Here is a 21,891-nt window from a genome sequence, read left to right on the forward strand (position 1 = left end):
ATGGATGGTGAACCCATTTCAACAGTTCATCCCTTGATGCTGCTGGAATCTGATGGACTTCTGAATAATATTGTCTCAGCCTCATGGTGGAATACAGAAGTGATTTAGATGCTGGGGACGATTGCCCCTGATTATTCTTCAATCACTGGACACTGCTGCATTAGTTCCTTGGTTTGCTGGAGAACTGGGTGTGATGACAGCACCCACATCCACATGAACACATCCAATGCTACAAACACAGCAGTTTAGCATGGATTTGTCCTGAATATATTTTAATCCTGTAGCATGAGATGAATTACATTTCTTGCTACTGGACCTATTGGAGCAAAATGGGAAGAATAGAATAAACGGAATTAACAGAATCTGATTCTGGGGAGGAACATCTAAAAGGCCTTTCCTTTCCTTTCTTTTTTTATTATTAATTTTCATACATACATAAAATTTCCTAACAAACCAACTCATTCATTCTGACAAAGTAACTTCCTGTTACTTCAGCATTTCATTTCCATTTAACTACTAAATAATATATTTTGTCAATCAACAATTCATTTATTGATGTCCATTTTGGTATTTTCTGTATCAATAATGGTTTAAATTATTGCCAAAATTTTAACAAGGATTTTCTTATATAATGGTTGTTGAATTCTATGTTCATTTTAATTTTGTCATAAATCAAATATGGGTGCTAGCCAAATGCTATATCAGTTTCCATGATAGAATATTTAAGTTGCTATTAGATGTCATTATTGATTGGTGTAAAATGATTTTTTCCTGTTCTTTTCTTTACTTATACTTCTTGTTCCTCTTTCTCTTCTTTAATAATAATAATAATAGATTTATTTCTAGCCCGCCCAATCACGAAGAATCCGGGTGGGTTACAACAATAAAATACAACAAATTACAATAGAGTTAAAAAATCAAACCCTAGACCTACCACCCCCCCCCCATTCCCAGTACTCAAACAGAATTAAACAGTAATAATATTAAAACATTTAAAACATTAAAAACATTGAACAACCAAAAAATAGGCAGAAACATTGGCAGGGGAAAATAGACAGATGAGGGGACAAATATCTCTATATCTGGGGAGGGTAACTAAGTTGGAAAGGCCTGCCGGAAGAGATCCGTCTTGAGTGCTTTCTTAAAAGCTACCAGAGTGGAAATGTGACGGATCTCTTCCGGCAGGTTGTTCCATAGTTTAGGAGCAGTAGTAGAAAAGGCCCTCTGGGAGACAGATGTTAGCCTAGATTTTTTTGGCTGTAGTAGATTTCTTCCAGAGGACCTTAGTGTGCGGGACGGACAATAGGGAAGAAGGCGTTCCCTCAAGTACTCTGGGCCCAAGCCATGTAGGGCTTTAGAGCTCTCTACCTCCCCTTTGTCCTCTTCTACTTTGTATTCTTCTTCAACTTGTCTTTTTTTATCTTCCTCTTCAGCATCTGTCCTGAGTTTTTCTACCTCTTCTTGGGCAACCGTTTTGTCCTTATCACTTCTTGCTTTCATTAAATATTGTTTCTTCTTCTTCTGAACTCTCGCTCGTGTTTTTTTTCTTCTTACAAATACTGTATATTTTGTATTTCATGGCTGTTTTTATTCCAGAAATCTTTGGCTTTTTGTACAGTGTTTAGTTTATACCACTTTTGCTTGTAATTCACCGATATACCTTCAAGCTTGTCCCATTTGTAAATTATTATTTTTTTTAATTCAACTGTGTGGTCAAAAATTTATAGTCCTCTCTCTTTTAAAAAATTCTCTGTGGTATATCTTTGTAATTTTTAAATTTTTTTTCCATCTATGAAATCTTTGTGATAGCTCTGATGCAGAATATTGTCTCTTATCTTTTTGCTAACAAAGTATACCACTACGTCTCTAGAAATATTTCTCTGGTGATCAGAGAATTAATCCTGAAAGTTTTATTATTTCCCAAGAAAATTCTAAATGTGGAATTTCCATGTATTCTGCTAGCAATTGTTGTAATATAATCATGCAAATCTTCATTTTCTTTGTTCTTTCAGCCCTTGAAATTTTAAACAATTCTGTGTCAATTCATCCAGAGCTTTCTGAATGAGTTCTGTCTCATGTTCTATTTCCCTCTTAACTGTTATATCTTCAAGTACTTTTGTTTTTGTTTTCAAATTCTTTATCTTTGTATTTGCTTTTTTGACATCATTTTAAACTTCTTCCAGTGTATGTGTAATTGCTTTAAGTTCTGTTTTCAATTCTTGTTTAAGATCTGTTCTTAAAACTTTAATTTCTTGTCTCAGATTTTGTTGCATTTGTTGCATTTCTATATCGATTTTTCCTATTTCTTCTAGAAGTGAGCTTTGTTCAATGGAAGTTCTTCTTTGTTGTTGGAGGTTTGCTTGGGTTTGTGCTGCTGCAGCTCTTATAGGCATTGTTGCCATCCTGGGTGTCTTTACTATTACTTCTACTATAAATGTAATTACAGTTTTCTTTTCTTTTGTCTTGTTACTTTTTAATGTGAGTTTGTTTCTGTTAGCTTCAATTTAGTGTTTTCGGTTTCCACATAAATTTCTCTTTACGTTGATTCTTGCTGAGTCTGTTTTTTTCTTTGCTATCTTTCCTCTTTTCCCAGAATTTTTAATCAAATTAATTTGTGTTATTCCTCCAAAGTTGCTCAGTTTTTTTAAAAAAACAATAATAAAATCTACACAAATTAATTTGTGTTATTCCAGTTGATTGTTTTTATTCCAATTAATTATTCTTTGTTTTGTAGCAAATTAGCTAATTCATTTTATTAAATCAAAGATTTCCCAGTTTTCAACCATACAGAGTCCATGAACTTTACATATATTAGTAAAACAACTGTTAGTTCATTGAGTTCATTAAATTCATGAAACAATGATTAGCAGTCAAATAATTCATGGGACTCTAAAACCTTTCTTTTTCTTCTTCTTTTAGACGTAGGGCCTCGACAGATGGGCAGCTAAATGTCACCCCTTTTAGCCCCAGATCATTGTCATGGCAACCACACACCACAGCAATGATCAGCTCCCTCTTGGGAGCAAAAAGAAGTTATTGTAAGCAGAACCCTGGAAGGGGCGCTATAGTGGTGCTTGCACACCATGATGACGCCCCTTCCATCCAGTGCTGTTTGCATAATAGTGCAAGTGCGGTGAAACTAGGGCTTGGAGCATGTAAATGCTCCTCCCTAGTTTAGCCCTAGTCCACAGGCCAGCACAAAAGGCTGGTCTATACTGTCTCTTAGTCTTTTATTATTTTTTCAGGTTACAAAGTAGTCTTTTTTGTACCTCAATATAAGCTATGACAGTCTTGAATGTTGAGTAAGGTGGTGGCTGTAGTTGTAGTTGTAATTATAAGAGTAACAATAAATGTAGTTGTAGCAAATCGCTAGAGCTGTAGCTGTAACATATAGCTGTAGCTGTGATTATAATTATGATTATAGTTTAGGTGTAATTGCAGCTTTTTATTCTGACTTTGACAATCTGCCTTATCCTTCTGTTAAGGCAAATTCTTTTTATACTACAATTAACTTACAGTTTGTAAGACTCTCTTGAATGTTGACTTCTTTATCCTGTTGAAATACTGAAGAAACTCTCACTTTAAAGTACTGAGGCTTCACACTTTCTCCTCCTTCTTTGAAGTCTCTTCTGGCTGTTGAAATGTTTATAGCTTGGTGGCTGGCACTTAATACTGCATAGGCTTTTACTAAGGGCTCGTCTCTCTCAGCTCTTACATCCATGTTTGCTTGCTTCAGTTTGATTTTACCCTCCCTCGCTTGCTTCACGCTTAGTGTTCTCTCCACAGTGCAAGCAGGAGGAGTCTGAGCCTCTGTGAAGTTCACAGATGCCTCTCCCATGCCGGGGAGAGTTGTTTAGGTCTCTCTGATAGTATGAGTACTTTCTTTTGTTTTCTTGTTGCTTCTTTCATTCTCTTCCTCTCAACAGAAAAAAAAAGAGTAAAAAATAATAATAATAATAATTTGTTTTATTTATATACCGCTATTCCAAAGATCATAGCGGTGAACAGCAAGTAAGCTAATTAGCAAGTAAGCTAATTTGCCCCCAACAGTCTGGGTACTCATTTTAGCGACCTCGGAAGGATGCAAGCCTGAGTCGAGCTTGGGCCCTTTGGCTGGTCTTGAACTCGCAACCTTGTGGTTTCGAGTGAATGGCTGCAGTACAGGCATTTACCCACTGCGCCACCAGGGCTCCAAAAAAGAGACCCCTTTGAAGCCTTTTGGAAAGAGCAGTCTGTCAGGGCTCCGACTATCTTCTCCTCATGCCTGCACTCACTTGCCGGAAATTGCAACTATCTTGATCAGGTGTTCTGTTTTCTATGGAAAAGAGATTCGTTGAGTTTTTCACTTTGCACACAGAAAGGACATCTCTTGGTAGTGAATCCTAGGCTAGTTTCTTGCCTAGGATTCAAACGTAGAACCACTTTGACAATTTAGGTGCAAAGCAGACGGCTCCGCAGGAGTGACCTCTGGCTGCTCCAGCCACAATCATGCCAGGACAACGGTAACTGCATGGCCCCTCCCAAAGTGGGCTGCCACATGACCAGGAGCCAGATCCCCCCCTGTTTTGTTCTGTTCCTTTAGACTGAAGTGCAGCATCAGAGCAGCTTCCAGATGCTTTGGGGGCATAATAAATAAATAATAAATAAAATTTTTATTTTTATACCGCCCTTCCATAGATCAGGGCGGTTGACAGCAAAATATCAAACAACATATACATCAGGGTTAAAAACAATTACACACAAGCAGAATAAAACCCCTGTTAGCCAGTTCTCTTTGCCACAGAAGAGGAAGGGAGGCCCACTGGACTTTAATCGGGGAATGCAAGCTGAAATAGAAAGGTTTTTAGGTCCTTTCTAAATTGGGCCAGGGAGGTGGCCGAGCGGAGCTCTGTGGGCAGCGTGTTCCAAAGGGCCGGGGCGGCGATGGAAAATGTCTTCCTCGCGGTGGAGGTCAACCTAGCCCCTGGCACCTTAAGTAGTTGCTGCCCAGATATTCTGAGGGTGCGGGACGGAATGTACGGGGAGAGGCGGTCCTTCAGGTATCCTGGGCCCAAGCCATTTAGGGCTTTATAGGTCATCACCAACACCTTATATTGTGCCCGGAAGCGAATAGGCAGCCAATGCAGATCTTTAAGCACCGGTGTAATATGGCTGGCCCTGGAAGTTCCAGTGACCAGCCTGGCTGCCATATTCTGTACCATTTGTAGCTTCCGGGTTTGGTATAAGGGTTCCCCATGTAGAGTGCGTTGCAGAAATCCAATCTCGAGGTTACCAGAGCATGTACTACCGTTTCAAGGTCCCTCTGGGCCAGGTATGGGCGCAGCTGGCGAATAAGCCGAAGCTGATAACAGGTGTTCTTGACCGTCGCATTCACCTGAGCAGTCAGGTGAAGCGACGAGTCAAGAAACACCCCCCAGACTGCGCACAGAGTCCTTCACAGGGAGCGTGACCCCGTTCAGGACAGGTGGAACTACCACCATTCCTGGACCAGGGGAACCTATCACAAGTACCTCCGTTTTCTCTGGATTCAGCTTGAGTCGGTTTTCCCTCATCCAGCCCATTACTGACTCCAGACAGGCCACGAGAGGAGAGACACCATCCCCGGTCACTGCATCAGTCGGAGACATAGAGAAAATTATTTGGGTGTCATCAGCGTATTGATAACCCCGCGCCCCATGTCTCCGGATGATCTCTCCCAGCGGTTTCATGTAAATGTTAAATAGCATGGGAGACAGAATGGCTCCTTGAGGGACCCCAGTTATAAGGGCCCTCTCATCGGAGCACACGTCTCCCAGCTGCACCATCTGGGACCTCCCAGAGAGGTAGGACCGGAACCACTGGAGCACAGTGCCCCCGATTCCCACCTCTGCCAGGCGTCCCAGAAGGATACCATGGTCTATGGTATCGAAAGCCGCTGAGATGTCCAAGAGCACCAACAGGGACACGCTTCCCCTGTTGAGGCCCAGACGGAGATCATCGACCAAGGCGACCATGGCCGTCTCAACCCCGTAACCCGCCCGGAAGCCAGTTTGAAATGGGTCCAGATAATCCGTTTCATCCAAGACCGCCTGAAGCTGGATTGCAACCGCCCTCTCGATCACCTTCCCCAAAAATGGCAGCAGCGAAACTGGCCGATAATTGTTATGTACCAGGGGGTCGAGGGAGGGCTTTTTTAATAAAGGTTTTACTATGGCCAATTTTAGTTCAGATGGAAATTGCCCTTCCCTCAAAGATGTGTTAATAATCCGGCGTAGCAATAAAGTTACCGCCGGTCCCCCCTGGGCCGCTAACCATGAGGGACAGGGATCGAGAGAGCAAGTTGTCTTCCGAACACTTCCGAGGATCTTGTCCACATCATCGGTACTTACCAACTCAAACCGATCCAGTTTAATGGAGTCCACGGAGGCTCTGGACGCCTCTACTCTAGGTTCTGCTTGAATGTTGGCGTTAAGATCTTCGCTTATCCGAGAGGTTTTATCCACGAAGAAGTTATTAAATTGGTCGCAGCAGGCCTTAGAAGGTTCAAGGATCTGGTTCGGGGCAGGAGGGAGCTGAGTTAGCTCCCTCACCACCCTGAACAACTCTGCTGGACGCGACTCCGCGGACGCGACACGAGCACCATAGAACGAGTTCTTAGCTGCTCGTATCGCCTCTCCGTAGTCCTCTAACAGTTGGTCTAGGAGAGCCTTGTCGTCTAAGCGAAGGTGTTTCCGCCAACGGCACTCTAGCCGTCGCAGTTCCCGCTTCCTCGCCCGGAGATCTTCCGTATACCAGGGCTTATGTTTGGAAGCGGGCCTGAGAGGGTGCTTGGGAGCGATACTGTGTATAGCCCTAGAGAGACCGGTATTCCAAATACAAGTCAGGGCATCAACAGAGTCGCCGTCACTTCCAACCATGTACCCCTCTAAAGCTTCCTGGAACCTTTTGGGTTCCATCAGCCTTCGAGGGTGGACCATCTTAACAGGTCCGCCACCCCCGGGGGGGATCTGGGTAGAGACCTTGATTTTTGCCTCCACCAGGAAATGATCCGTCCATGACAGGGGGGAAACATTAGTTATTTCCGCCCACGGATTTTCCGCATGCATCATTTGAACACCATACCCCCAAAGCATCCAGAAGCCATCTTATTTGACCTGTGTGTTCTGGGCCAGAGAGTAGTCACATTACTGTACTACACACTTATAGCTTTGCTACTTTTACTGTTCTGGCTGCCTCTGTTGCATTCTGAGGTTTGTAGTTCAGTGATGCCTAAGAGCTCTCTGGCTGAGAATTCTAAATGTCCTCCCTAAACTGCAAATCCCAGAATACAACAGGAGGCAGTTAAAGTGGAATAGCAGTGCTTTAAGAGTGTAGCGTGGTAATCTAGTAAGCAGGAACATTTCCCAAAGGGAGACCTCAGTTTCCATGAATGCTTGAAAAAAATCTGTTGCTTATGAAAACCTCCTCAGCTGCACAGACTATGAAAAATTAAAAAGAAAGGAAGAAAGCCAGCCCTCCCATTTGCCCACCCAATCTGGAAGTGGCTAGACAGTCACTCCTAGTTTTGAACACCAAGCTACAAAAAACCGCTTGAGGACCATGTTTGGCTGCACTTGGCTACCCTTGATTTAATCCCAAAAGGAAAGGAAGAATATAAATCTTTCTTGTAGCCTGGGAGGAAACTCCTCCTGTTCAGAGAAGTCATAACATTTCTTAGTTCTATTTTTTCTGTCACTACCAATTAGCATATGTGCTCTGTGTGTGAAAGTTTGGTGGGGTTAAAGAGATCTTTTAAACTTATAACAACCACTGATTCAAAATGGCTGTTAGCAATGAGACCTCTTCCCTGACTCATATATAATGAATTAAATCAGAATTCACACTTCTTCTCCAAAGTGCTTTCATCTCCTTGGGGATAATCACCTCACACTTTTGGCAGTGACTAAAAAAAGCAACTGCATGCCCTCACTTTTTAATATATATATTTATATAAAAGGAAATCCAATATGAGTTCAAGGTGAGTACAATTTATTTGTCACATATTTTCCCCAAGACATGTGTGTTTGCTTTCATTGTAGTTCATAAGACTATCTAACATGATTTGGAGTCCATTAATCACAGATCACGGGCAGAACTAATGGCATCAGCTTGCCTTATTTAGGTCCTTGGTCAAGATTTCATCATATCCAGATGAAAATCAGTATCACATACCCATTTTTCCTTCTAGTTGTAATTCAGTCCTGACAGAATTGCTGGTTGAAGAGAGGAAAATGTTGAAGGTGTTTTTTATTTTTCTGTTTTTGCTTGTTTTTTGCATGACCTGTAATTTCATAATTATATTTGACTGGATGACTGGTAGATATATAAAAACGGCATCTTTAATATTTTGTTTGCGTCATGAATGAGCCTGATAAATGTCGACTTCACACTTTTCAACATTTCTGAAATTATTTGGATTAATTGGATTTTAGCATGTTAGTTTTAACTTATATTGTTTAATCTTGTTTTAAGGGGGGGTACTATGTATACTATGTATACATATATACTATGCATATATGGATGTATTTTAGCTTGTTGTATTCCACTTTGATTGCGTGGCAAAAGGCAGGATAGAAATAAAAAAAAAATTATTTATTATTATTATGAAATGAAAACCTAAACGTGTGTGACCAAACAACCAAATGTAGTCAAGGTGGCAAAGGTATTAATAAGGGGGAACATACAACAAGGAGAGGCTGCCACACTTTGCTTTTGCTTGTTTCTACTGGGAAGGAAAAGTTCCTACCTCATCCTCTTCTCTCCCCTTGCTGCGTTCATTGAGTGCAAACTACTGTTGCACTTTGAACTCAGTTTGCAGCAATTGAAAGAAACCAATTTCACAGAAAGGCAAACTGGACATATTAAAATATCAATACCTTGTCCAACATTTTGAACACATGGCAAAGGTGGAACTGGAGACTCATAATTCAAGCCCATTCACAACTTTGGATTCACTATTCCATAGTGCACACACACAGATTATTAGGTATAGCGTGCCCGCATTGCGTGCCCTGGAAGAATTAATGGTGTGTGTGTCTGTGCTATCGCACCACTGCGCACCATGGGCACAAAACCCATTACTTCCTATGGGCTTTCAGCATATGCTGATTTCCCCTAACACGGAGGGATCCAGAACGGATCCCTGCGTTGGGGGAGGGCGCACTGTATAAAATCCAACTATCATAATCTCTCAGGTTACCAAATTTATTAATCCTAGTACAGTGTGCCCTTGGCATACGCGCCCTCACCATACGTGGTTTTAAGCTTATGTGGACAGCAAAGGGTGAGGGATAAAATGGCGAACTTCCATTCAACTCAATGGGTCTCCAGCATACGCAAAATTTGCCTTACATGGGGGGTATGGCAAGGGCAGACTGTAACTTTTCTCAGTTTTAGAATCATCCCTCAAAAATGCTTTCTCATGTTCATGCACAGCACCCTTTCCTGGGTTCCTGCATAGATTTCCCTGCTGTTCTTCACAGCCCACAGCCTTTGGTCTTCCTGCTTTCTCCTCACCCCAGATCTCCTTTCCAGCTATCCACCAGTTACACTACCATTTCCAAGGTCTCCCCCTTCAAACAGTTGAACTGGGGTCTGTCCCTCCCTCCCTTTTATTTCTTTTTAGAAAATGGCAACTGAAAATGATATAGAGGAAGTTATTAAATTCCAGTTACTCAATATTTCTATTTTTACCTGGGTTCCATAGAGAGTCTGGAGAATAAAGATGACAAGTAGTTGGGAGTCCATATATATATAAGAACAATCCAAATAAAATTTCACAACTATCAGTAATTTGCAATTTGCAGTTGCAAAGGAAGGAGCCCAAAAGGACAATGTTGCTTGTAGAAATCATCCTGCCCACACCTATCCATAATGGTGGTTAATCAAAACTAGAAGTAAACACTTGTAAATTCCTGTTTCTAGTCATGTCAAAAAAGGTATTCTTTAATGAGAAAATTATAGATCAGGAAGATATCTGCCCACCACTCATGTTTTCCTCTGCCACAGGAGAATACTGAGCAAAAGCCAGAAAAGTATTGCCAAGTTGTGCATAGTGATGGAAGGACCAAAGAGATGTGGCCAGCACTCCATGCATAAATATGGAGATGATTGCACATACTGTATCCCGTCTTTCTCCCAACCGAATGCAAGCACATTTAAGTGTCAAAGATGGGCTTTACTGCATTCACAAATGGCCACCTGTCTGCAACCCGTCTACAACCTGGGCTTATCCCACAGCTTTTCAAACATGGGAAAATCTACCGGAGAAGCCTGGGTTGCATATGGGCTGCATATGGGCTGTAAATGGGCGGCCACGAGTGAATGAGGTAAGACCCGCCTTTGACACTTAAACGCACTTGTATCCTGTTGGAAGAAAGACAGGATACAGTGTGTGTGATAATCTCTTATGACACAGAAACTCTTTCAATGCATGGACTTTTCAGGGTAGATGTCACTAAAGCAGTGGTCACCCCTCCAAAAAAATTATTCTTCTGCCTCTTCTCTTGGAGGCAGGGGAAGAGTGGGAGACACTACCTCATGAAGTGATCAGTGAGGCTGCATGGTGGTTTTAAGAGACTCTGAAAAGGGAAATTTCATGTAACCCACATACCCATTATGGTTTTAAAATCTGCTGGTGTCCCTTGTATTTCTTGCACACCAATACTTTGACTAAAGGACCACTGTGATCCTCCTGGAGCTTTCCATTACTCCCAGAAGAGTGCTACCACCCACTTGAGGAATCACTGCACTAAAGGAAACAGTTCCTTAGATGAGGTAAAGTTGAGTCACATTTATTTATTTATTTATTTATTTATTTATTTTGAGATGTTATAAAATTTTCCAACATTTTTAAAGAGCTTTGTGTTCTAAAACCACCTAGAATGTATCATTCCCTGGAAACTAGTTTTAAATGACACAGACTAATGAACAGGATGTTTGTTTGGTGCTACCTAAGTCCATGACATAAATATTAAAATCCTAAGAGGACCTTTTGTTGATGTTGCAAGTGATTCATATCCTGCCTTATATTTTCCTGGAGTAATGGATCATGACATTTTCAAAACATGATTAAGTTTCTCATTAAAAAGGTGTAGTTGCATCCAGTTACAAATATTTACATCGATTTATTCAAATATAAAATACTATGTGGAGCATCTCTTGCTGTAAAGTAATGTAGAAAAAAGAAATAAAGAAGGAGAAAGACAGCTGCTATGCCACTGTGACATTATTCCCATCGGTATCCTGCCAGTGTCTCAAGATAGCATTGCTCAAGCACTACAGAATAGACAATACTTGAAAAACAACATAAAGTGCACAAGATGAATTGTGAGGGCCAGGATGAGGAACAGAAACAAGTAATCTTCTTACCAGAAAAATCTGTATTTCTTTTGCATTACTTCTAGCACTATTATTCCACTTTTACTGTCAAGGATGCATCCTGTGGAATCCTAAGGCTTATAGTTTGTTAAGGCATCCGAAGTGCTTTCTAATTGATAATTCTAAATACCACTTCCAAACTACCAATCCAAGGATTGTTTAAGGTATTTTCATTGTATAATGAAGGGTAGAAATCACTAAATCATATGATCTTGGCACTAAACTGTAGCTTCTTACACTTGTTAGGTTTCCTGCCTTATGAAGAAAGAGAACAGACTCCAGTACACTTATTTTCAAAAATGTTTTTTTTTAAATGTTAACAATGCATGTATGGGCTGCAATCCAGGATGTGGATGAATTTCCCTTCCCACTGTACCCCAAAAATCTGATTTGGAAGGATGGGAAACCTTCACACGACGTCATTAGCGCCGCACGACGTCTGGACGCTACGTGTCTGTGACGTCAAAATGGTGACCCCCATGTGGATGGGTGCCACCATTTTGTACATACCCAGTACGTACTAGGGTTAGGGGTGTCAGGAAGTGACGCCCCTTCCTAACCCTAGTACGTCCTGGGGATGTACTATACGCCCATCCGGAACGGGCCATAGTCTGCTAAATAGCTTGGACCTGAACCATATAGGGCTTTAGAGGTCATAACCAGCACTTTGAATTGTGTCCTAAACAAACTGGTAGCCAGTGGAGCTGTTTCAACAAGAATGTTGTATGGCCTCTGTAACCTGCTCTTGTTAACAATCTGTCTACATCTCTTTGGACCATCTGAAATTTTCGAACACCCTTCAAAGGCAGCCTCAAGCAGCCCCAAAAGCCTCGGTGGTACAAAGCATGTACCACCGAGGTCCTGTGTCTTCAGGCAGAATGTGACCCCATCTAACAAAGGTTGTATCCCTATTCCTTGATCTGCCTTTCAACTGACCAGGAACATCTCTCTCTTGGATTAAGTTTCCATTTGTTTGCCCTCATCCAGTACATTACTAATGAACAGGACAGCTTGCTTGGATTGAGGAACAAATTATATCATAAGAGATATCAACTATCAGTGTATATTATTTTGATATTATTTAGGAGCAAACGATATCATTCTTTTTCTGATTAAGTTCTAATTATTTTTCAGTTCTTTTTTTATCCCTTTATGTTCTAAATAATACACACTGCTTTTTCCTCCTGCTATAAATATACATGTGCGACAGGAAGAGCTATTTTTTGGCTCATAATTCTCTCCTGGAATTGCTGCTCTGTTTTCTTCTTTTTACTGCCTCTGGAATTCTGGAATTTGTAATTCAGTGAGACCCAAAAGCTCTCTGGCTGAGAAGTGTAATTCCTCACTTCATGTAGCAAATCCCAGGATTCCATAGGATACCGCTATTGCAGTTAAAGTAGAATATAGTGCTTTTGTACTTGCTTTCAATTGTGTTTTTTAAAATAAGAAATTTAAGGTAATCTAAGGGTTGAGATTTATTATTGCTGAAAACCTTAACACTCACTAATGATTCACTGGCCTACAGATGGTCTAGGGTAGATGACCTATGCTGCATCTATACATCAGAATTAATGCAGTATGACACCATTTTAACTGCCATGGCTCAATGCTATGGATTTCTGCGATATGTAGTTTTGTGAGCTATTTAACCTTCTCTGTCAGAGAGTTCTTGTACCACAAAAAACTACAAATCCAAAAGTTCCATAGTATATAGAGCCATGACAGTCAAAGCAGTGTCAACCTGCATTAATTCCGCAGTGTGGCAGCAGTCCCAGACAACCTCCCTCAATTTGGTAACCTTTTTAAAAACACTGGGAAACGGGCCACATTGGATTATCTGTCACAAAAATCCATGAAAATAATATTCTTTTATTTATCTCTCAGACTGTGACTAATTTACCAAAGGGGGGGGGGGCATAAAAAGAAAAGAAAGTTGCCTGTGCTTGCATCATTTAAAGTAAATCATATCCTCCCTCACCAAAATATATCCTCACAAACCCTTTGGCTGAAAAGCAAACGTTTCTTTCTGGATACAGACAGAATTTTGAGCAGGAGCTTTGGGTTCTTGGGTTTTGAGATGACAGCCAGACAGCTGTTGTTATCTGACCCGAATAAGCCATGTCTGAGGGGGATAAAGAATGCATCATCTGGGAAAGGGGACACCAGTGAATTTACTTTTATCCCATGGAATGTTAGTGTCTACTGATCTCTTTTAACAAAGATTTAAGTACAATAGCACTGACTCAACAGAAACAAAAGCGGTATAAAAACAGGCAACACAAGAAAGTCAGGATTTTAATATATTCAAAATAAATATGTGCAAATAGCAATGCACCCCAAAGATATTAAACTTCCAGGCATATACATACACACAAATATGAGGAGTATATAAATATATATACTCTTTTTCTTCATGAGAAACATATCAAAAACAATATTAATGATACATTGACTCTGATAACGTGCTGACAAATGGGACACATTTTAATAAAATCTTTCTTTTAGTAAAATAATAATAATAATAATAATAATAATAATCAGAAATCAGAAGAAGGTTAGGAATGGAAGGGCAGGTATGAAAGAACTACACCAAATTCTAAAGTGTAAAGATATACAACTGAACTCTAAAGTCAGAAAGGTCCAAGCCATTGTATTCTCACTATCTATGGATGTGGGACCTAATAGGAAGAAAAGTAACTTATTTGAGATGTGTTACTGGAGAAGAGTGCTAAGGATATTGTGGACAGCCAAAAAGACCAACAAATGAGTCCTAGAACAAGTCAGAATGTTCCCTGGAAGCCAAGATGACCAAACTGAGTCTGTCATACTTTGGCCACATCATGAAAAGACATGACTCATTAGAAAAGAAAATGATGCTTGGGAAGACAGAAGGCAGTCCAGGCTAACCAACTGTCTAGAATGGAGGAGGGATGTAAACAGATTTCACTCCACTGTTCATTGACATAATTGACCCCAATAATCTTGTAGATCTGGTTCATAATTCATGTGGCAGAAGGGTGTTTTAATGTGGTATGCTGTATTTTTAATTTTTTAATTATGTTGTAAAAGTGTTTCAATGATTGAAACAATGCATAGTTGAAAGACTTTCTAATTTATATGGCTGGAGTTCCTTCTAAGATCTGAGATACTATACATCTCATATTTGATTGGGCTGTGCAAGTGAGGTGGCTCAGACTGAAACCAAATCTGGTTTGTATACACCAATTTGTCCCTGGTTCAGATCAGATTAGATTAGTCTGATTCTGGAGTGGGGCAGCACAGTCTGAAGTGACCTGGAGTGATCCAGAAATCTGGACAACAAAAATAAATGTTAAAAGCCAACATGCCTCCAACATGACCATATAATAAAATATGTATATTCCCCCTTGTGGGAGCTGACATTACCTCACTGATAGTTCCAATGTACAGCTGTCTCTCCCCTTATGCAGTGATCCGTTCTGGATCCTCTTGTGTGAGAGGAAATCCACATATGCTCGCAATCAATTAAAAACAATGGGGCGCATGCTCACGGCTCGGGGCAGCGCATGCGCCATTGCTTTGATTGGTGTGCATCTTCCATGTACTCTAGAAGCCACATATAGTGTGCCCACATATGGTGCAGGCGCACTGTAATTTGGTGTCAGAATTTGCTCATTCTGATTGTTGTTTGCAAATCTGTGAATGGTTTATGTAGTTATTTTTCTGCCACAATTTGCCCTCATGTGATTGACTTTTTTATATTCCCTGGTTCTTTTAGGTGTACCTGCCTACAAGCCTACAGTATGTATATTTACTTGGGAGTAAGATCTACTAAAGTTCTGAGTAAAGGATGACAATGAAATGTCTTAGTCTTATGCAAACCTCCCTGTGAGTAAGCACTAAAGAAACCAATGTGGCTTATTTCTAAGTAAACATAAGACTTCATTATCAAGACAGACTCTACTAGGAAGCCCATTGAAAAGAATGCAATATGTCAAAAATCAAAGGCATTGTTTTTCTCACAGAAGGATATGAGATAAAAGACCATAAAAAGAAAAAAAACAAAACACCTTTATGTTCAGATTCCCATATTATGGAGAATGGTTATTGACTGATTGATTTTGCTCCTGTTACTATTCAGAATAATTGGTGTGTTAAAATGTACTGATTTCACTTTACTGAAGAGACAAAACAATAGAAGCATTTTCATTTTTAAAAGATCTGACAGATGTCACTGCAGTTTGATGTAATTCAGATTACTATACCCTTCAAAGATTAGAAGCTTTGTCATCTGGATTATAGTGCAGTAAACAAAAAAGAAAATTGCTTTGTTTTTAGATGAGAACCACAAAAAATAGGCAACAGGTCAAAGTTACAGTGGAGAAAAACACAACTTTATTAAATAGCTAATTCATAGTATGAGCTAATTTTCATCTTTTTGGTCTCAACTGCTCTTAATATTAGCTCTTGACTACTAATAGTTACCATTAGTTAACACTGTATATAAAGCCAGCACTACGAGGACATAAAATACTGAACAATACAAAACACATATATTTATGATCTGTCCAAAATAGTTTAAAGTTTCATTAAGGAAACAGAACATATGTTTTTCTGGCATATTTAACTGCTATAAATAGAAAGTCACAATTCAACCAAGATTTGCTTCTATGGTTCTTTTCAGCATAGAGGAGACATTAAATATGTTTTATCATGAGTGTAAATTCCTATGAAACGACAGAAATTATCTTTTTTATTTAGTGGTGGAATAGATCATAACAGTTTTGTTCACATAATTTAATGGTGGAATAGATCATAATAGTTTTGTTTACATAATGTACAGGGCTAAATTAATTATCATGCTAATGGAAATCTGCTAGTACAACTAGACTTTCTCTCTCATCTCTCCCCTTGCAGTCCTCACAGTGCCACCTGAAATCCATGACGATTTCATCGTGGGAGACAGGTGTGACTGGCAATCATACTCTCATGCTTTAGGTATGATCTAGCCATATTTTAAGGCTGGTAAGACTGTGTGATCATTTCCTATGATGTATGTCTCTACATGAAGTGAACAGGAATAAAAAGTAGAAACTCTGTGATACTGAATTATTTCCTGGAACAGTTGTTCTTGTTAGGCACCTTCAATTCAATTCTGAACTATGACCTTATCATAGGTTTTTCTAGGCAAGATTTATTCCAAGGTTTGTTGTTACCTTCATCTTAGGCTCAGAGTGTGTGACATACTCTAAACCAGCAACTGAGATTTCAGCAACTCAGTCAGCAACTGAGGGGGGATTCAGACTCTGGTCTTCCAGGGTCCTAGATCAACAACAGCACCACTACACTGTACTACACAGGTTCGCATGGAGAGGTAAAGCTGTAATTTTATCTTCAATTAAAAGTCTTGGAGATGGTGGTCACAAACTCTGAAGAGGCCACAGTAAGCAAGGTTCTGCTCCATTATACAGAAGCCCTTTTCTGTTGGGTTTGTTTTGGGTTGCCTCTTAGACTACAGGGGTCTCACAGTATATTTGACCCATCCAGTTCTTAATCCCTTATCATGACTGTGTGTGTGTGTGTGTATGTGCCTTCAAGTTACCCCATGGATTCCATAAGTTTTTCTTAGGCAAGGAATACTCAGAGGTGGTTTTGCCAGCTCCTTCCTCTGAACTATAGCAAGGTATTCACTGGCAATCTCTAAGCAGTAATCAGGGCTGACCCTGCTGAGCTTCCATGATCAGATGGGATCTGATGTCTTTAGAGTATTATGACTAGGATGCTATAATATCTGTGAAGATTCAAATCATTACAGCTTGAGCCCTCTTTTGTACTTTTTTACTGTTAAGTTTGTCAGTAAAGTTCCCTCTTTTTAGTATACAATCATAAGTATCTATGTACCATGAAGTCATATCTATCATTGCAGACACAAGTACAATTACAGATAATGCAATATTCTGGTGCCTATAACTTTTAGGCTAAATTGAACATATGACACATAGGTATAGTTAGGAATGCCATTTAACATCTGAATTTTAACATTTTATAGTAATATCCTGATGGTTTTAATAATTTCTCAGGACATAAATATAAATCTGGTCATTTGTAAGCATACATACATCTAAGATCACCAGAGGAGATTTACTGGACAGTCACCCACCAGAGCTGTCTTCTATATCCAAATAAATGGGGAAACCCCACATTTGTGTGCCATTAAAACATGAGCCAGAGAACAACTTCAGAAGCTTGCAACGATATCTTGCAAAACATTCTGATCTGCCAAGATAAATTAGTATTTGAAGTAAAGAAACTTAACATGTAGTAACATCACTAGACATAATTGTATCAGGCTGCCAGTGGATATCTTGAATGTGCAACATATGTCAAAGATTCACAAACTACGAGTTTGTGACTTAAATGTGTTAGTGCTGAGCTAATAACTTGCCTACAAATTTGTATTCTACCAACAGTGGAGATACAACGGAATAACAGCAAACAGCTCTAGATTGGAGTTCTGTGTTCATTTCCCTGGAATGTATGATAGCTCTTAGGGAGAATTTGTGAAAATGTAAGCCATATCATAGGATTACATGAGTTGTGCAACTCCAAACCTCCTGTGAGAATAATGCACGTTTAGAGACAGTGTACAAAAATGACATTAATTTATATATGGAATTTGTGCTATTGACAGATGATGTATGAGCTGCTGGTCCAGAGAGATTTCAATGAATAACATGGTAATTTACTGTATCTAACCTGAAAAAACAGGTCTATTTTTCATTCTGTTTTCTGTCATTGTTTGGTCTCACTTCCATTTGGCTATTCCATTTGTACTTGCAGCTGTATTTGTTTGTTTGTTTCTTTGTTTGTTTATTTATTTATGCAGCTGTAAATAGATTGATCAGCTTAGGCCTTTTCTGAAATGCTGGATCCCTTCCTGGATGGAAATCTCTTTATACGTAAAGCCGCAGCAGGGTGAGAAAAGTCAGCTTTTTGCCAGCACAAATAGAAGTGGCAATTTGTTACTTCTTTTTGGGCCAGCAAAAAGGCAGACTTGGACCCCGGTGTGCAGTTGCTGCAGCCCCAATCCAGCTTTCTCAGGGGCGGCTTCAAGCAATCTGTTTTGCCCCACTTGAATCTCAGAGTGGTTCTAAGAATGACAAGTATAAGTTCCATGCAAAGAAGTCTTGCCATTATGACTCTGTTAGATTCCAGTTAAATAATAAAAAAGAAAGGATTAAGACTATAGCTGCAATCATTCATACATGCATTGCAAACATAAATGTTTTGATTCTCTCATGAGATGTACAGACAGATAGAAACACTTGACATATAACAGGAATACAATTAATAGTTAAACAACACAGTTCATACGGAGCTTGAAAAGTTTTAAAAACCTTGTTACAATAACTTGGCCCCCCAAGTACTTGGTAACCATTACAGTTACATTTTTTAAATTCTTTAAAAATTTAGGTTTTTAATAAGTTTTTTTGAAAAATAAGTTTCAAATTACTATTTATTATTATTTTTTAAAATTACTTTTAATTGTTTTCCCATTCAAAATGTAAATAACATTTAAGCTACCTTTTAGCAGGGGAAATCAGAATCCTACAAGCCACTGGCTTGTGGTACAAAGTAAACATAAGTAGTAAGATAAAAGAAATCCTGTAACTGTAAAATGAAAATGATTACACTTATACAGTGCGCCCGCGTCATATGTGGACGCACTATACGCAGCTTTCAGAATATGCTGAAAGCCGCTAGGGAGCCCGTGGGAGTGCATGGGGCAGCGTGTGCCTTTAAGAATAATGGGCGCGCCGCTGCGCCATCATGCCACTGCGCCATGCACAAGCCCCATTATTTTCAACGGAGCTTGAGCATACACTTTTTTTTATGCGGAGGGTCCGGAACGGATCCCCTGAGTAAAAAAAGGGTGAACTGTACCACAAAATAAATGCAGTTCTTTATGTTATATAAGAGGCAAAATATTATTTAGTGATGGCTTAGTTATCACAAAAGGAATGACTTTTAAGTAATTTGTTATTTGTAATGAGTTAGTTCGAAGATCTGAATTTACTTGATAAGGCCACTTTCTAGCCATGAATACAGAAAGGAAATGCCCAAAACACAAGAACCCATACCAAGCAAGATCATGACAAACTGAAATACCTAAAACAAATAATTGAAACATTATGCAATATATTTAACATGTATGAAAAGATAATAACCAATCTGATAATATCAACAACATACAAATGTATACACAAATGTTAAAAAACTACAAAATTGTAGGCCATAATATGGATTATAGAAACACTCCAACTATTAACATAATTTGCGAGGACACATGGTAACTAATATCTACTTAAATACAGTCTATGAATGCTAGCAAAATTTCACAAGCTATTTAAACAAACCGCTTCTACAGATAACATGGAAATAATCTTCAACTATCAACAAAATGGTGGGCTAGAAGGTCTAACTGGTAATCTAATTGCTAACCTGCTTAATCATGTTGTTTGGAGAGGTCATGCATTGTCAGAGTGTTGTGATTCTTTGGGCTCATTCCCACTGTGAAAAAAAGCAAATTTCTGATAGAATTATATGACCGTTGTTCCAATTTGAAAATGGTTCTGATCCTGGTGCAATCCATTGCAATCGCAATGAAGCGAGGCAAATGCAACCCCCCCCCCCATAAAAATGCTTTTTCAGAGAGTAGTTTGAAAGTGGTTCTTTTGAAAAGAATTGATTCAGCAGAGTGTTCAGCAAGTGGGAATGGCAGATTGGAATCTTATCATTCTGGAGGGGGAGGGACTAATGGCAGAGGGGTGTTTACCATCCCTCTCCAGTTCTTTGAAAATGTCACATACCCCAGTGTTGCCTTTTTACTTGTGACCTATGGTTTTTTTCTTTTCTTTTCAATAGAATTAATTGATGTATCAATTAGTTGCTTGCAAGTAGTTGCTATACCATTCTATCGATGCATCAATTAATTCTATAAAAATAAAGTGCTGTGTCCCCATCCGCCTCCTCCTCCCAGGTCTCTTCCTTCTCCCCCCAGGTCCCTCCCCCTGGGTCCCTCCCTCCCTCCCTCCCTCCCTTTCCCAGCTGGCCCTTTCTTCTGCCGAGGAGAAAGGGAGCTATGTCGCTGTCCGGTTCAGCTGGGGAAAGGGCATACCTGGCCTATGCCTCCCTTTCCCCTAGCTGAACCAGAGGGACAGCAACATGGGTCCCTTTCTCCTCAGCAGAAGAAAGGGACAGTTGGGAAAGAGGGACCCGGGAGGAGGAGGAAGGGCCTCCAGGCAGAGGGCTGTTCCTGCCAGGAGCTCCAGTCTGGGGCACGCTGGGAGACCAGCATCCAAATCCCCAGGTGGGCTACAGAAACCCACTGGGTGAGCTTGGGCAGGTCACACTCTCTCAGCCTCAAAGGAAGAGAAGGGCATACCTTCTCTGGGAAATTTTGCCCCACCCTCCAAAAAAAATAAAAAAATAAAAAAATAAAAAAGTTCCCAATCTGGGATTCCCTGGGCTTCTACTTACGTAACAGATGGCACAAAGATGATTGGCATGCATTTTGAAGTGGAGGTGACTAATGGGGATGAAAATCATGCCAAAAAAAAAGAAGTGATTACACAGGGCTAATGAAAAGATCGACTTTCATAGTGGGGACAATGCCTCAAGTGAATCAATTCAGTGATTTAAAGCAAAAGTGAATCACCAATCGATTTAAATGATAAGTTGGAATGGCCACTTTGTATTCTATCATATGGATCATTTATCAGCCTTGGAGCAAGAGATCAGTATTACTTTGAGATCAACTCAAATAAGAGTTGGAAAACTCTTCCACACCTGCAGTATTTACAAATGTTATCACCAATCAAATGGCTTGAACCACAGCAGCTTACTAAAGCTGCCCCCCCCCCCCTTTTCTTTTTTTTTTACTATTTGGGCACATATGCAAAGGATTACAGTTTATGTTGACTGAATTCATTAAATATTCATGGTTATATTTCAGAATATCATATTAGTCTTAATCTGTTTTCCTTATCATGATCACACAAAGGCCTTGTAAAAACATAATCTTAAAACAAGCTGGTTACCCTAAGAAATTGGCGAGTACCATATGCCAGATTCATAGACAACCACAGAAATCCAGAATCATCTCAAAAGTATATATGCCATCTTAAGTCATAGCCCTCCAGGCTTAGTGCCTGACCCTATCAAGGATGGATCAGGCTGACTTGCTCAGCTTTCCAAACTCATTAACTGAACAGAAAAATATCCACTCATTTAAAGCAAATGACAGTTCTTGCCCAGAGAGTAGTGTGAGCCAAATAAAGGACTACGGCGTGGGATACTTTTACGTCTCACAATATAATATTACTTCCATACTCTGGTGGCCGGGGGTGGTGGTGGTGGGGCTCATATGGATCACAACCCTTGTGTAATTGTCTGCCACAACCTAATTACAGTATAAAACAAAGTTTGCCATCTACAACAATCTATTTATGTCTT

At 39.8% G+C, this 21,891-nt stretch overlaps 1 protein-coding gene across 2 annotated transcripts in view; it reads right to left on the minus strand.

Annotated features, from left to right (window-relative positions):
- DOK6 (docking protein 6) overlaps window positions 1–21,891 on the minus strand; it is a 268,564-nt gene that overhangs the window by 98,572 nt on the left and 148,101 nt on the right. The gene's annotated exons all lie outside the window — the stretch shown is intronic.

The sequence above is a fragment of the Sceloporus occidentalis genome, unplaced genomic scaffold, assembly GCF_023333645.1.
Source record: "Sceloporus occidentalis isolate IW3139 unplaced genomic scaffold, rSceOcc1.0.p SCAF_3, whole genome shotgun sequence".
In the NCBI taxonomy this organism is placed as follows: domain Eukaryota; kingdom Metazoa; phylum Chordata; class Lepidosauria; order Squamata; family Phrynosomatidae; genus Sceloporus; species Sceloporus occidentalis.